Genomic DNA, 15,653 nt, shown 5'->3' on the forward strand with positions numbered 1-15,653 from the left:
GAAAGCTCAAAGTAAACCCCAGTGCATGACCCCCCCTGAATCTCCCCACGAAAAGAACCCAAGTGTGTGAAAAGTGAACTAAGCTACAGGCTGTTAGCGAGGCCTTCCACCGAGAAGATCCCTCCAGCGTGCATGCTTCTGCCTTTTATAGACGCGGACATAGCCTTCTAGAGTCTTCGTAGAAATCTCTATTCTACCCTTCAAATCCGAGGCTTCTCCGTCAAGCAATTTTCCGCTTAATGTCCACTCATTCGCCTATTTCCTAGGTCCACGCAATTGTCCTCCTCCTTTCCTGGACCTGGCGAAAATCTTCACACACCTGGCTTAAAACGTGCGTTAGACCCAGAAATTTTACGAATTAAAACCCTAGACCTATGCATGAAATTAGCCTTATCAATCACTAAACAAGACTCTGTATTCGAAACTTAAATTAAGTCATAACCAAAATACAAAGTAAATCCGCTGCCACATACAATCTCAAAAATTATATACTAATCCACACCCATTAAGTTGTCCGTGCTCTAGAGCTAGTATACTTGCGCTAGAAATAAGATTAAATACATAGCCAAAAAAAGTAGATTGCATTAAGTCTAATACATAGTACGCTATGTTTCAGTCACCCTTCCTTTTGTGCGTCCTAGATAAGGCATAGAAGATAACCAAGACTAGCATTGGCCGGCATGCCAATAAAAACTTCAAGATGTTGAGGCTTGTCACCCAAAATATTACACAGACGATAGCATTGGGACAGTGTATGGCCTTCAACGATGCCGAGCTTATCAAAGACATCCTTTCATGCTTTACCCATGTCGAACTCATATCCAATTCATGTAGAAATCATCTCAAGACAGGCATTTGTTTCAGAATGGTGGTGTCCAAGAACTCCACAAGCTCTGCATCAGGGGAGGTTTTTTTCTACTTCAGAGGGCTAGTTTTGCCCGTTGACATCTGTTTCCCACTATTTCTGGAGCTGTTATCGTTCACCTCATTGTTGACGGCCATCAGAGTGTATGGTTCAGGGATGAAATCTTCAAAGGAGGGGTGGTAGTCATTTTCATTGACTTGACTGCCTCAAGAAACTTGTGCACGGAGACGAGCAACAACTGCATCTAACTCCTCAGCAACACCCCCTGAAGCGCGATCTTTGCCAAATATAGACTTCCACTTCAATATTTGGCATCTTTGTCCGCCTGTATTGTTGTCCAATTGCTAAGTTAAATTCAAAACAAGGTGACAAATTTTTATAGCATAATACATGTACTATCTGGTCCCATTGATCATCACTCAATCAATCTTGTGATCACCATGATTGTTCCACCCTACCCCACTTCGACTCAAAATGGATCGTAGACAGCCATAACTCTTCAGTCTTCTTCCATGGCAAGATTTTGGAGTTTATGTGTGGGGTGCCCTTCAAGTCCATATTTGGGAACTCTGCATGAAGATTGTTCTCTATCTTGCTTAGGTACCCCGCCCTGAAACCGTTGCCGATTTCCAGCCCGTTGCAGTGAGCTCTAGCAGTGTCGCGGCAAGTATGTCCTTCTCTTTAGAGTCCACATCCGTCTCGATCTTTCCCCCTTGCGAAATTTGTTCCTCGGTGACTCACTCACTACTAGAATAAAAAAACCCGTCATCCCAAACAGAAATTCATCTAAAAACAACGTTATAACACATATGGTGTTAAGTGAAACAGAGGGTTATACAGATCGTCGGTATCGACCCTGCTAAAGCTGCCCCTCATGGACATTTCCCGGTGTTGTTATTATGTAATACCCCAACTTTTTCCACCATTTTTATTGTGTTCTTGAAAGGATCGTCGTTTGTGCACTTGAAAATTTTTCGACCCTATTTCTTTGTCGAGAGAAGAATTTTACATTTTTGGGTTTAAACCATTATCCGTTCCTAACCCAATTTTCTTTATTACTTAAAGAGAACTTTATTTTAAGCCCAAATCATCTTTTTATTTCTTCTTCATGAGCCCACTTTACAGCCCAATCCACTCAACAACTATTCTGTTCCACAAAATCCGGAACAAATCGGTTCCTACCTCCCCATGATCCCATGAAATCAGTTATGTACACATATATATCACCCACAACTCTGCGAATTCATCTCATTCAATCAGTTTCCATAATTTTTCACCATTTCATTCATTCAATACCAAAGAAACAGAGAAGTCGAGAGTGCAAAGAAGAGTTTACCAAAGAATTGAGGAATCAGGAAAAGAAAACAAAATTGAGGGAGAAATAGGGGACCACGCCGTTCAGCGGTACTCTCAGCGGCTGCCTCAGTGGCTGCAGCGGGGCGGCAACGATCCAGCAGCGGTGGCGGTGATGTTTCGGGGTGGAGCAGTGGCTACAGCGGCTCCTCCCGGCGGCGGCATCTCCCGGCTGGATCGAACGACGACGGAGCAGCGGCGACGCGATTCGGACAGCAGCGGCGGCTCGGCTGGACGGCTGTGTAGATGACGAAGCCAGCAGAAGCTCTTCCCGGCGGCGACGGAGCAGAGGCGCGACAGCAGCGTCCTCTTCCGGCGGACACCCGGCGGAGAATTGAAGTCGGAGATGGAGAGGCGGCAGACGCCCGGATCGACGGGAGTGAGTTCCTTCGATTTGGCCGAAGAGAGAGAGAATTAGTGAGAGGGAGGCCGAGAACGGAGGGATCGAGACAGAGAGAAAGGTGTTGCACTCAATTTGTGATAGATAGATGGAGATGCCAGATTTGGGGGGGGAGAGATGAATTTGGGGAAGAGGATAATGAAGGAGCTCGTTGCTTCTCACTATACAAAATGAGTTTACTCATTTTGCTTTTGGGCTGCTGTACCATTCCTTTGTTTGGGCTACTATACTAATTTTATTTGGGCCTGGAGTAATATAAATTGTGGGCTGCAACATAAGTATTTGGTGTTGAGGCAATTCAATGGGATTGAAAAGAAAGGATATTGGATTGGAGTTAACTTGAGTCCGGGCCAACTAATTAAATGGAAGATTTGGGCCGCAGAATATTAAATCAACAGGTGACATCATACACGCTTTTCGAGGATGGAATGGAACACAAGTTAAGGCTTTAAATGAACGAGGTGGGCTTTCGAACTAAAGTATTTTCAAGAGCTTTCGATTTAATATATTGGTTTGAGCATCATTTTATGTGATGAAATGCATGTGATTGCGATTATTATATGATTATGTGATTTATGTGTTTGAAGTGAAAGTGATTGTCATGTTTTGCGCTGTATAGCTTTTTTGAGTGGTTGTGAATTGCTCGACTTGTTGATGTGATGTGAGATGATGTTCGACCTATGCAGAAAAATTATTTATGCTTCAAATACGTTTTTGAGGAAAATAAAGTTTGCAAAGGGAATATCATGCCGTGTTTTTGTTTAAGAAATGCCTATCTGTTTGTTTAGTAAGGGAGTTGTCCCTACTAGACCTATTGAAATCGAATTCGAGTCTGTCTAGGGAGTGAGTCCCTATTCAGGCTAGTGTACACCTATGGAGATCGTGAGCCGTCTTTTGGGTCAGCCGGTCTAGTGATCGAGTTTGCGGCCACATTCTCGTTCACAGGATGTTGATGTTGATGTGATTGGTGTTGATGTTGATGATGTTGAGGTTGATGTTGATGTTGATGTTGATGTTGATGATTGCATAGTGGGGAGTGAGTCCCTACTATGAGTTTAATCGAATTCGGGTCCTAGCAAGGGTGCGTCCCTGCTCGGGCTAGTGTACACGATGAGGAATGTGAGTCATCGAACGGGTTGGCCGGTTTTCGTGCTAGTGGAAAGTGGCCCCCTACACGGCACCCTAAAGAACAGATATGGCAGTTTCTTAAATGAATCAAGGAGAAATGGTTGTGTTTTGAAATGATGAGGAAAAAGGATTTGAGGATGAGTTGAAAGTTTGTGTTTGAGATATTTTTAGTGTCTCGGGCCTTTTCAAGTTAAAACCTCGAGGTCACTCAATGATGGCATGATATAACTGTTTTTATTAAATTATTTTGGCATTTGTTCACTGAGTACATCAAGTACTCAGCCCTGCATGTGTTTTCCCTATGTGCAGGTTGAACGGTAACGAGTGCGGTGGGTGTTGAGCATAAAAGTGAAGAATGTCAATCAAATGTCTAGAATATGTTGTGTCTTCTTACATAACATTATTCTACTCTCGAAATGCTTCCGCTAAATATTGTTTCTTTTGAGTTCGTGTATTGTTGAGATATTTTTCATTTGGAGTTGTTGATTGTTGAAATGATACTCTGATTTTATTCGAGCTATTCCCATTTGTTTCGAACTATGGTCGAGTTGTGTTGTTTTTCCCCTTTCTTCCCCGCTTCTTTAATCCTCCCATAGTCGCGATCAACCGTGTTTTCTATCCTTAGAAAATGCGGGCGTGACAGAGTGGCATCAGAGCAACTTTTTCTTTCCGCTCTGGACCCGAGAGTCTTTTTCAATCTTAGTCTAGACTTGTTTCGCTAGACTAAAATAATAAATAAAATAATAAATAAAAGAAGATAAATAATAATTGTGTATTGAAGACTCAACATCCCGCTTCGCCACGCTCAATCAAGAAAGAGGTAATTTATTTTTTTGAAAAAATTTTATGAGAAAGTTTTGAAGAAAGAAGATGAGAAACTATGGTTATTAAAACAAAGTATGTTTTACAATGGGATAGAAGAAGCTATGGTTATTAAAACAAAGTATGTTTTACAATGGGATAGAAGAAGCTATGGTTATTAAAACAAAGTATGTTTTACAATGGAATAGAGGAGCTATGGTATATATATGTGTGTGTGTGTTTTGCGAGAAGATGAAAATCTATGGTGATAGAAAGATGTATGTTATGCAATGGGGTGATTTATCTTTTATGAAAAAAATTGATCAATGGAAATACTGTGTTTATGAATCATTCGAAAATTTTTGAGTTTCGAGAAAAATAGTTTAACTTTTTCATTTGGAAAATTGAGCTATGGAAGTGTGATGATATTATGTTATGATGTGCAAAGTATGATGCGTTATTCTATGGAGTGTTTTACACGAAGGATGAAAGTTGATGTGAAAGTACGTTTTAATTTTGAGTCAAAACTTTTACTTTAAAATTGAAAGTAAGATTGGAAATTTTTGAGGAAAATGGCGAGAGTTTGAAGAAAGCTTTTGTGTCAAATTTTTATGAATGCAAATGTGAAGTGCGAAAGTGTTTTGCTATGGGATGTGAAAATGTTGTGTGTTTATCTTATGGTATAAATGACGTTAATTGTGGTAGATGTTGAGATGTGAGATGATGAAGTATGTTGCGAACATAGAGTGCTTATGTTGTAGACTAGATTGTGTATGCGCGAACCGTAGTTTTAAGTTGAAATAATCGATCACTTTCCCGAGTGACAAAAACGAACGAGAATCTGAAAATTTGGGGTGAACCCCTAATTTATCAAGGCACGACGAGGCAAGGAGATCGGGAGTGCGAATGGAGGCCGATGGACCATGAGACTTTTTCTTGAAATTGCGTGAAACTTTGGAGCAAGCTTGATGTGTGAACTATTTTACTATTTCCTACGTTTTCCCTAAACGACAAGAACAAAAAGAAGACGAGGAAGATTTCAAGAAATGGAAGATAGCGAAGACGAAATGAAGTTCAAACGCAAAAGAGGGTGCAAGACAAGGAGGGATGATGAGAAGTGCGCGATTTAAGTTAATATAGTCTAATCTCGCGTAATTTATTAAAAGTGGCAGCGATGCGACTTTCAACTACAGTGTTAATTAAACGACATGAGGAAGTAAACGACATGTGGAAGCTGCTTGGAAGACAAGATGATGGAGAAATTTTATATTCGAAGGACGTAAGTAAATTTCGGGACGAAATTTTGGTTAAGATGGGTAGATTGTAATACCCCAACTTTTTCCACTATTTTTATTGTGTTCTTGAAAGGATCGTCGTTTGTGCACTTGAAAATTTTTCGACCCTATTTCTTTTGTCGAGAGAAGAATTTTACATTTTTGGGTTTAAACCATTATCCTTCCTAACCCAATTTTCTTTATTACTTAAAGAGAACTTTATTTTAAGCCCAAATCATCTTTTTATTTCTTCTTCATGAGCCCACTTTACAGCCCAATCCACTCAACAACTATTCTGTTCCACAAAATCCGGAACAAATCGGTTCCTACCTCCCCATGATCCCATGAAATCAGTTATGTACACATATATATCACCCACAACTCTGCGAATTCATCTCATTCAATCAGTTTCCATAATTTTTCACCATTTCATTCATTCAATACCAAAGAAACAGAGAAGTCGAGAGTGCAAAGAAGAGTTTACCAAAGAATTGAGGAATCAGGAAAAGAAAACAAAATTGAGGGAGAAATAGGGGACCACGCCGTTCAGCGGTACTCTCAGCGGCTGCCTCAGTGGCTGCAGCGGGGCGGCAACGATCCAGCAGCGGTGGCGGTGATGTTTCGGGGCGGAGCAGTGGCTACAGCGGCTCCTCCCGGCGGCGGCATCTCCCGGCTGGATCGAACGACGACGGAGCAGCGGCGACGCGATTCCGACAGCAGCGGCGGCTCGGCTGGACGGCTGTGTAGATGACGCAGCCAGCAGAAGCTCTTCCCGGCGGCGACGGAGCAGAGGCGCGACAGCAGCGTCCTCTTCCGGCGGACACCCAGCGGAGAATTGAAGTCGGAGATGGAGAGGCGGCAGACGCCGGGATCGACGGGAGTGAGTTCCTTCGATTTGGCCGAAGAGAGAGAGAATTAGTGAGAGGGAGGCCGAGAACGGAGGGATCGAGACAGAGAGAAAGGTGTTGCACTCAATTTGTGATAGATAGATGGAGATGCCAGATTTGGGGAGGGAGAGATGAAATTGGGGAAGAGGATAATGAAGGGGCTCGTTGTTTCTCACTATACAAAATGAGTTTACTCATTTTGCTTTTGGGCTGCTGTACCATTCCTTTGTTTGGGCTACTATACTAATTTTATTTGGGCCTGGAGTAATATAAATTGTGGGCTGCAACATAAGTATTTGGTGTTGAGGCAATTCAATGGGATTGAAAAGAAAGGAGATTGGATTGGAGTTAACTTGAGTCCGGGCCAACTAATTAAATGGAAATTTGGGCCGCAGAATATTAAATCAACAGGTGACATCATACACGCTTTTCGAGGACGGAATGGAACACAAGTTAAGGCTTTAAACGAACGAGGTGGGCTTTCGAACTAAAGTATTTTTAAGAGCTTTCGATTTAATATATTGGTTTGAGCATCATTTTATGTGATGAAATGCATGTGATTGCGATTATTATATGATTATGTGATTTATGTGTTTGAAGTGAAAGTGATTGTCATGTTTTGCGCGGTATAGCTTTTTTGAGTGGTTGTGAATTGCTCGACTTGTTGATGTGATGTGAGATGATGTTCGACCTATGTAGAAAAATTATTTATGCTTCAAATACGTTTTTGAGGAAAATAAAGTTTGCAAAGGGAATATCATGTCGTGTTTTTGTTTGAGAAATGTCTATCTGTTTGTTTAGCAAGGCAGTTGTCCCTACTAGACCTAGTGAAATCGAATTCGAGTCTGTCTAGGGAGTGAGTCCCTATTCAGGCTAGTGTACACCTATGGAGATCGTGAGCCGTCTTTTGGGTCGGCCGGTCTAGTGATCAAGTTTGCGGCCACATTCTCGTTCACAGGATGTTGATGTTGATGAGATTGGTGTTGATGTTGATGATGTTGAGGTTGATGTTGATGTTGATGTTGATGATTGCATAGTGGGGAGTGAGTCCCTACTATTAGTTTAATCGAATTCGGGTCCTAGCAAGGGTGCGTCCCTGCTCGGGCTAGTGTACACGATGAGGACTGTGAGTCATCGAACGGGTTGGCCGGTTTTCGTGCTAGTGGAAAGTGGCCCCTTACACGGCACCCTAAAGAACAGATATAGCAGTTTCTTAAATAAATCAAGGAGAAATGGTTGTGTTTGTAAATGATGAGGAAAAAGGATTTGAGGATGAGTTGAAAGTTTGTGTTTGAGATATTTTTAGTGTCTCGGGCCTTTTCAAGTTAAAACCCCGATGTCACTCAATGATGGCATGATATAACTGTTTTTATTAAATTATTTTGGCATTTGTTCACTGAGTACATCAAGTACTCAGCCTTGCATGTGTTTTCCCTATGTGCAGGTTGAGCGGTGACGAGTGCGGTGGGTGTTGAGCATAAAAGTGAAGAATGTCAATCAAATGTCTAGAATATGTTGTGTCTTCATACATAACATTATTCTACTCTCGAAATGCTTCCGCTAAATATTGTTTCTTTTGAGTTCGTGTATTGTTGAGATATTTTTCATTTGGAGTTGTTGATTGTTGAAATGATACTCTGATTTTATTCGAGCTATTCTCATTTGTTTCGAGCTATGGTCGAGTTGTGTTGTTTTTCCCCTTTCTTCCCCGCTTCTTTAATCCTCCCCTAGTCGCGATCAACCGTGTTTTCTATCCTTAGAAAATGCGGGCGTTACATATTACCTACATTTGGACCTCCGGATAATGGAGACAAACCTTAATTAGATGCCCAGAGATTAAATAATCACTTAAAACACCCACTTAATCAAAGCTATAACTCCTCAATGTCAGTACAAAATAGCAAACAAGATGACATATTTACTTCAATGTCGGTACAAATTCAACAATTGATGCAAAAAGAAATAGCACATGACGACGTGACCGACAACACACCAATAGGGTCCCATTTGTAACAAAATCAGAAATGAATTGCAATGTTCCTCTATTTTTTGGGGGAAACACAACAAATCCTGAACAAATCACAGTCGTTGTAACTTGAAATATACATTCCTTTTGTGTAAAATCTGGGGAGAGTCGTTCATACCTTTCCCATGCTGGTGTCCCGACTGCATCGTTCCATTTGGCTTCCTCAATTTGCAAACAGAAGCAGCGCACAAGCTTTATTCCTCCCCGAAATGAAATCAAATTGATAGGTTTACCGCGTAGAAATTTTGCAGTGGCTGGTTTTAATTTTGATGAGGGCAATTTAGGAAGTATAGATGATGGGGCCCTTCAAATAACTGAAAAAATGAAATGAAAAACCCATTTCTTTATATATATATGAGAACTTGAACACTAGAAACGGCCAAAATATAACTTGGTGGAACAGTATCAATTCTAAATAAGATTATATTCTCCCCTTTTCATTTCATGTACCCTGAACACCCCCTAAAAGTTCAGATATCCAGATATACAAATATAATGTTAAATAAAATATTTTAAAATTTTGGATGTATAAATTATTTAGTTACAAGTTACAACTACTTCTTGAAGTAATACTCCATCCGTCCCACAAGAATATACACTCTTTCCTTTTTAGTTCGTCCCACAAGAATAGGCACTTTCAATTTTGGAAACTCTTTTTACTCTAATGAGGTAGGAACCGTTCTCCACTGACAATACTTTAATTACTTTTTCTCTCAATATCTCTCTTACTTACTAATTTTGCATTAAAACCCGTGACGAACCTAAATTGCATATTCTTTGGGGCACTGGCGGAGCCAGCATAGAACAAGGGGGTACAATTGTACCCCCAAGTTATTGTGTATGTAGTATAGTATTGATATTAGGATTAAGAAAGTCATTGATGGTGCATTGGTTGGCGTGTTACTTTCTCTAAGTAGAGACCCGAGTTCAATACCTCCCTAGCTCACCTGTTTTCCATTTGTAATTTATAATTCTATGTTTCCTACTTTTGTATACTTATTTACCTCACTTGTTTTTCCATTTATAGTTTATAATTATATGCTCCGTACTTTTGTATACTTATTTACCTTTTCTATATTGTATACTAATTATGTTAACTTTGAATATTAAGTTTTATATGTTCGTTCTTTTTAATATTTTGTGGTATTTTATATATACATGTATATAATTTATTTTACCTTGTTTATATTTTAAAATATTATTTTTTTATGTGTTGTATGTTTATTTAACATCCGATTTGTACTCCAATTTAAAATGTCTGGATCCGCCACTGCTTTGTGGACAGAGAGAGTAGTAATTAATAGTTAAAACATACAATATTAAGCATAGTCATAAAACCTTAAATACAGATGACAAACAGCAATAAATAATGCCATACAGATCCAAAAGACGAAATACTTAATCCAAATAATTGTCTAAATTAAAAACATATGCATAATTTAAAACAAATTTCATATTTAAAAATCAATAATTATTTTATTGAGATTAAGAGGAGTATTTTTAATGTAAAAAGAACTTTTCAAAAGCATGTTGTTTTATAGTAATTTGATTTTCTAAAATAATTATGTAGTACTGCGTATATAATTAGATCAAATAATTTATGAATATATATAATAATCTCTCCGTCCAATTAAAAATATAACTTGTCCATTTGTGTTGTCCATTAAAAATGAAACATTTTTTAAAATGAAAACAAAATCATATCAACTTTTTCCTCCCTCTTACTTTGTTATAGTGTTATTAATTCACAAAACCATACTAATAAAATCACGTAACGAAAATAAAATCACGTAACGAAAATAAAATGTTTTGGGAAGGTAAGAGTATAAAAAATTACATACTAGTACAATATTAAAAGGAAGAACAAGAACGGACATTCAAATCTCATCCATGATAAACAGAAGATAAAAAATAAAATATTAAAATAGTTTTTTTTCTTCAAATATTATGTTTTCAAATTTCTAACTATTTTATACTCCTTCCTTCACAAACAATAATCTTCTTTTTCTATTTTGATCCGTCACACAAAATTAGCTCACTTCAAATTTCTAACGATTGATCTTCTTTTTTCATTTCGACCCGTCACACAAAATTAGTTCACTTCAAATTTCTAACAATTATATATTCCCGCATTTTTCACAAATAATACTATAGTCACATGTCACGACCACATCTCCCTAGTCAAAGAAAGTGTAGCTATATCGCGACCAAAACTTACTGAAACTGTCTCAACTCATCATAAGATGCTTAAATCAAAGGAACATTGTCTGAAATGTGATGAGGGTACAAATCATACTGAATCAGAGTAGTTATGGAACAATTGTCTTTGCTAAAAGCAAGTTCTAAATTTGCGCAACGGAAGAGTACCAAGACAGATGTAATATGTATGAAGACATACTACACCAGCTATCCTTCTACTTATTTAGTCTTCTGTCCCAACACCTCCTCGGCTTCGACAACGATCAACCTGCACATTAAGGAAAACAATATGCAGGGCTGAGTACTTGATGCACTCAGTGGGCTCATGCCGAAAATATTTTCTCCTTTAGTTGTCAGCCAAGCTGAACGCAAAATAAGTCCCGGTCACTAAAACTGTTATTTCTTTCTGAAAAATAGACAGCAGTCTTTTAAACTTCTGATGATATACCATATCTCAATGCGTGAATCGAGAATAGTGCAGAGGCGGTGGCGCTCCTCTTCCTCTCGCGGCGGAGTCGCCGGTGGGAAGAAGGCGTCGCCTTTTCCACTCCGCGGCGTCGCTCCTCGATGGAACCGCCGCCACCATCAACCGCACGCTTCACCTCCGTCACTACACGGCGTCTCAGCGTCGTCGAGCTGCCGTCGCCGTCGTTCACTCCCGGTGTTTGCGCACCATTAACGAAGTCCAGCAAGGCTCGTCGTCCTCTGGCGAGGTCTCTGCCTCAGTTGCTGTTCGGCGAAGCTCGAGGCGCCGCCCTCTCACCTTCGCTGTTCCGACTAAAGCTAAGCTATTTCTAACCCAACTCAAACTCCTTCGTCAATTGCAAATTTTTAATTGTTATTCCTTAGGCCATCCGCAATGGGCGGACGATGGCACGCCGGATGGCGCGCATCGTCCGCGCCATTCATCGTCCGCCCCCACTGTGGGTGTGTGGCATAGGCCGCGGACGATAGTCGCGGCCTATGCTTCGGGCGCGACTTAAACCGCGGACGATGGCCATCGTCCGCGCCATCGTCCGCTCCATTGCGGACGTCGCGGACGATGGCCATCGTCCGCAACATCGTCCGCCCCATTGTGAAGGCCGCGGATGATGGCACGCGGTTTCGTTTTTTTATATAAATCTATTTTCTCATTCAGTTGTGCATACAAACATATCGACTATCTCTCAACATCCAACGAAAATGAATCCCGGCGAAGACACCAATAGTTCTAGTTCGTCTGATTCCGGTCGTTCGATTGACGAAGCATTAGATGCAGCCGTTGAAGAGGCCATGGCGGCATGCTATTCGCAAATGCAGCGCGAGAAGGCGGCGGCTGAAGTTTGCGTTTTTTATAATTTAGCATTGTAATGTATTAATTTTTATTAAATGAATTAAGTTTTTAAAATTCGTATTTTAAATGTATTTTAGTTTTTTTTTTTAATTCGTATGTATTTTGTAAATATTACAAAATTGATGATGTGGCGCGCCATAGGGCGCCCCACTGCAGGTGGAGAAGGAGGAGGATAAAAATGCTGACGTGGCGCACCATAGGGCGCGCCTTAGGGCGCCCCACTGCTGATGGTCTTAGATTATTTGAGATGTTGAGCATGTGGCAGTAGCGTTTTGTTCCTCAGTTTCCATCATGTAATATAACTCCAAATTTCTTCATGCTTGGTGTCTTTTTCTTTTCAACTGATTTACTTGAGATTTAGCATGCTAAATGAGGTTTCTATGTGGCGGTGTCTCTATGTGATGTTGTGATTCATGCTTGAGTTTGAGGAAAAGAAAGGGATATGGAGGTTACCTTTTTTTCACCACTTTGTATCTTGCTCCTAGACTTGTCTCTCTCGCGCTCTCTATGCATTATCTTGCTAATTGGTATGTGGTGGTGAAAGAGGGTGAGACATAGAGGGTGTGTAACTGAAAGTTGCTGTTTAGTGCAGGAAAAAGGGTCCCCACTTTGATTGTATGTCGTAAAAAAAAATGCGATTCCATCCACATTTACTACTCTACTGCAGTGGCCTTATCCCCCTGTCTTTGCAGCACTCTATCTGAGTTTTTGGTACGGTTTTTGCAGGGACTGAGCTCTGTAAGGTGGTTAACTGAATCTCTGCAGTTGAAGCTCTGTAGAGTAGCTGTAGTTGTGCTCCTTTTCTTGGCTCGTAGCGGCTGGACATGGGCTGGAGATGTGAAGGAGTTGCACTACTGCAGGCTGTCCCAATTGGTGAGCCTTTCGTACTCCTCCCGGAGGGGTCCCGCTGCCCCTTTTCTCTTCTATGAAGCATGGAATTCCTCTTTGATTTTGTTTGGTTTGGCAGAGGTCATGGCTAACTACCGAGAGCGGGTTCCCTGGATGTCTCGGCTCATCGGGCTGTCGGCACAATCGGACCGAAATCCAAGCTAAGAAGGAAGGCTCGAAGCTAGTAGTTTCATTTGTAAGGAGATAGGGTTCTTACTCGTAATTTTCTCCTTTTCTTTAACATGTAAACAAGTCTCTGTAATATTTCATGTGTATTTCGTTTCCTTTGTTTTTCTTTGTCAACATCTGTAATTTAAGACTTATCTCGATACTAAATGTTGAGTTTTTTTTTTGTTTTCTCAAGAATTGAACCAATACTCTTTCGTCTTTCTTCTTTAAATTTCTAGTCTAAATTCTGAGAATTTAGATCGCGGCTATTACATTCTACCCTCCTTATTAAAAATTTCGTCCCGAAATTTTGTCTCGGTCAGGCAAAAAGCTCTGGGTATTTCTCTTTCATCTGGTCTTCAAGCTTCCACGTCGCCTCCTCGCAGTCGTGGTGCTTCCATAGGACTTTCATTGTTACAATAGCTTTATTTCTCAATTCTTTTACTTTTCGGTCTAGAACTGCTTCTAGCTTTTCTTCATAGCTCAAATTTGGTTCTAACACCATATCTTATTGGTGTACTATGTGTTTGGGATCGAACACCTATTTCCTCAATTGTGACACGTGAAACACATTGTGCACCTTTCCAAACCTCGGTGGAAGTACTAATATGTATGCCACAGGGCCAACGATTTCTAGGATCTCATGGGGTCCGATGAAACGCGATTTTAGCTTGTCCTTGACGCCGAATCTAGTTATCCCTCTCGACGGGGATACTTTCAGAAAGACTTTGTCTCCCGATTGGAACTGTAACTCGGTTCTGCGAACATCTGCATAGGATTTCTGTCTATCTTGAGCTTCTTTAATTTTCTCTCGGATCTGTCGGACAATTTCTATCATTTCCTCTACAGAGTCTGGTCCGAGAATTTTTTTCTCTCTCCAACTTCATCCCAGTAAAGTGGTGATCTACATTTCTCCCCATAGAGTGCTTCATATGGGGCCATATTGATGGTTGTCTGGTAACTGTTGTTGTAGGCAAACTCTATAAGTGGAAGTACTGGCTTCCAGCTTACTCGACGGTCGAGCACTACGGCTCTCAACATATCCTCTAATGTCTGAATCGTCCCTTCGGACTGTCCATCCGTCTGTGGATGGAATGCTGTGCTGAAATTCAGCCGAGTGCCTAACTCTCCCTGTAGGCTTATCCAAAATCTAGAAGTAAATTTTGAATCTCGATCCGAAGTGATCGTCACTTGTACACCATGCAGGCGCGCGATCTCTTGCACATAAATTTGTGCCAATTTATCTGATCCGTATGTGATACGAATTGGTATGAAGTGAGCACTTTTGGTGAGCCGATCTATAATCACCTAGATGGCGGTATTTCCTCGCTGAGATTTTGGCAATCATGTCACAAAATCCATGGCTATATGCTCCCATTTCCATTCCGGAATCTCGAGGGGCTGCAACTTCCCATACGGTCATTGATGTAAAGCCTTCACTTGCTGGCAAGCCAGGCATCTTTCTACAAACGAGGCTATGCTTCTTTTCATGCCATCCCACCAAAATTGCCTCCTCAAGTCCTGATACATCTTCGTACTTCCAGGATGGGTAGTGCAGGGCGTCTCATGAGCTTCACTCATGATCTCTTTCCTAAGTGCCTCATCTTTGGGTACGCACAGTCTTCCTTCAAAGGTGAGAGCGTTATCCACCTCTTCGCGGTAACTGTCCCCTTTTCCGGTCCTCACTTTGAGGCGGATCTTTTCCAACGCCTCATCGCATCTCTGGGCGTCGATGATTCTGGCTCTTAAGTCTGGTTCTATGACCAAGGTGGATATTCTGCTGTCCACCGTCTCTGGGGCCCTGACTATCTCCAGTCGCATCTTGGCGAATTCACGGATAAGTTCTTCCTCTTGTGTGAGGAAAGTAGCCACTCGAGGAGCGGTCTTTCTGCTCAAAGCATCTGCTACCACGTTGGCTTTGCCTGGGTGGTAATTTATACCGCAGTCGTAGTCCTTAACTAATTCTAGCCATCTGCGTTGTCTCATATTCAAATCCTTCTGCTCAAAGAAGTATTTAAGACTCTTAAGATCTGTGAAAATCTTACATCGAACTCCATAGAGATGATATCTCCAGATTTTCAAAGCGTACACCATTGCTGCCAATTCCAAGTCGTGCGTCGGGTAGTTCACTCGTGCGGCCTTAGCTGGCGTGATGCATATGCAATCACCTTGCCCTTCTGCATCAGTACGCACCCCAGTCCGACCTTCGATGCTTCTGTATACACCACATAGTCGACTCCCGCTTCCGGCACGGCTGAAACTGGTGTTGTGGTCAACTTTTCCTTTAGCAGTTGGAAGCTTGCTACACATTCTGGGGTCCAATTTACTTTG

General features: G+C 41.0%; 1 long non-coding RNA gene across 1 annotated transcript; it reads left to right on the plus strand.

The window, feature by feature from the left end:
- Positions 1-12,453: 12,453 nt before the first annotated feature.
- Positions 12,454-13,490, plus strand: LOC121778774. The gene is made up of 2 exons (XR_006045726.1): positions 12,454-13,139; positions 13,234-13,490. It is a non-coding gene; the product is annotated as an uncharacterized LOC121778774 (long non-coding RNA).
- Positions 13,491-15,653: the final 2,163 nt, after the last annotated feature.

Source organism: Salvia splendens, chromosome 19 (genome assembly GCF_004379255.2).
Source record: "Salvia splendens isolate huo1 chromosome 19, SspV2, whole genome shotgun sequence".
Taxonomy (NCBI): Eukaryota; Viridiplantae; Streptophyta; class Magnoliopsida; order Lamiales; family Lamiaceae; genus Salvia; species Salvia splendens.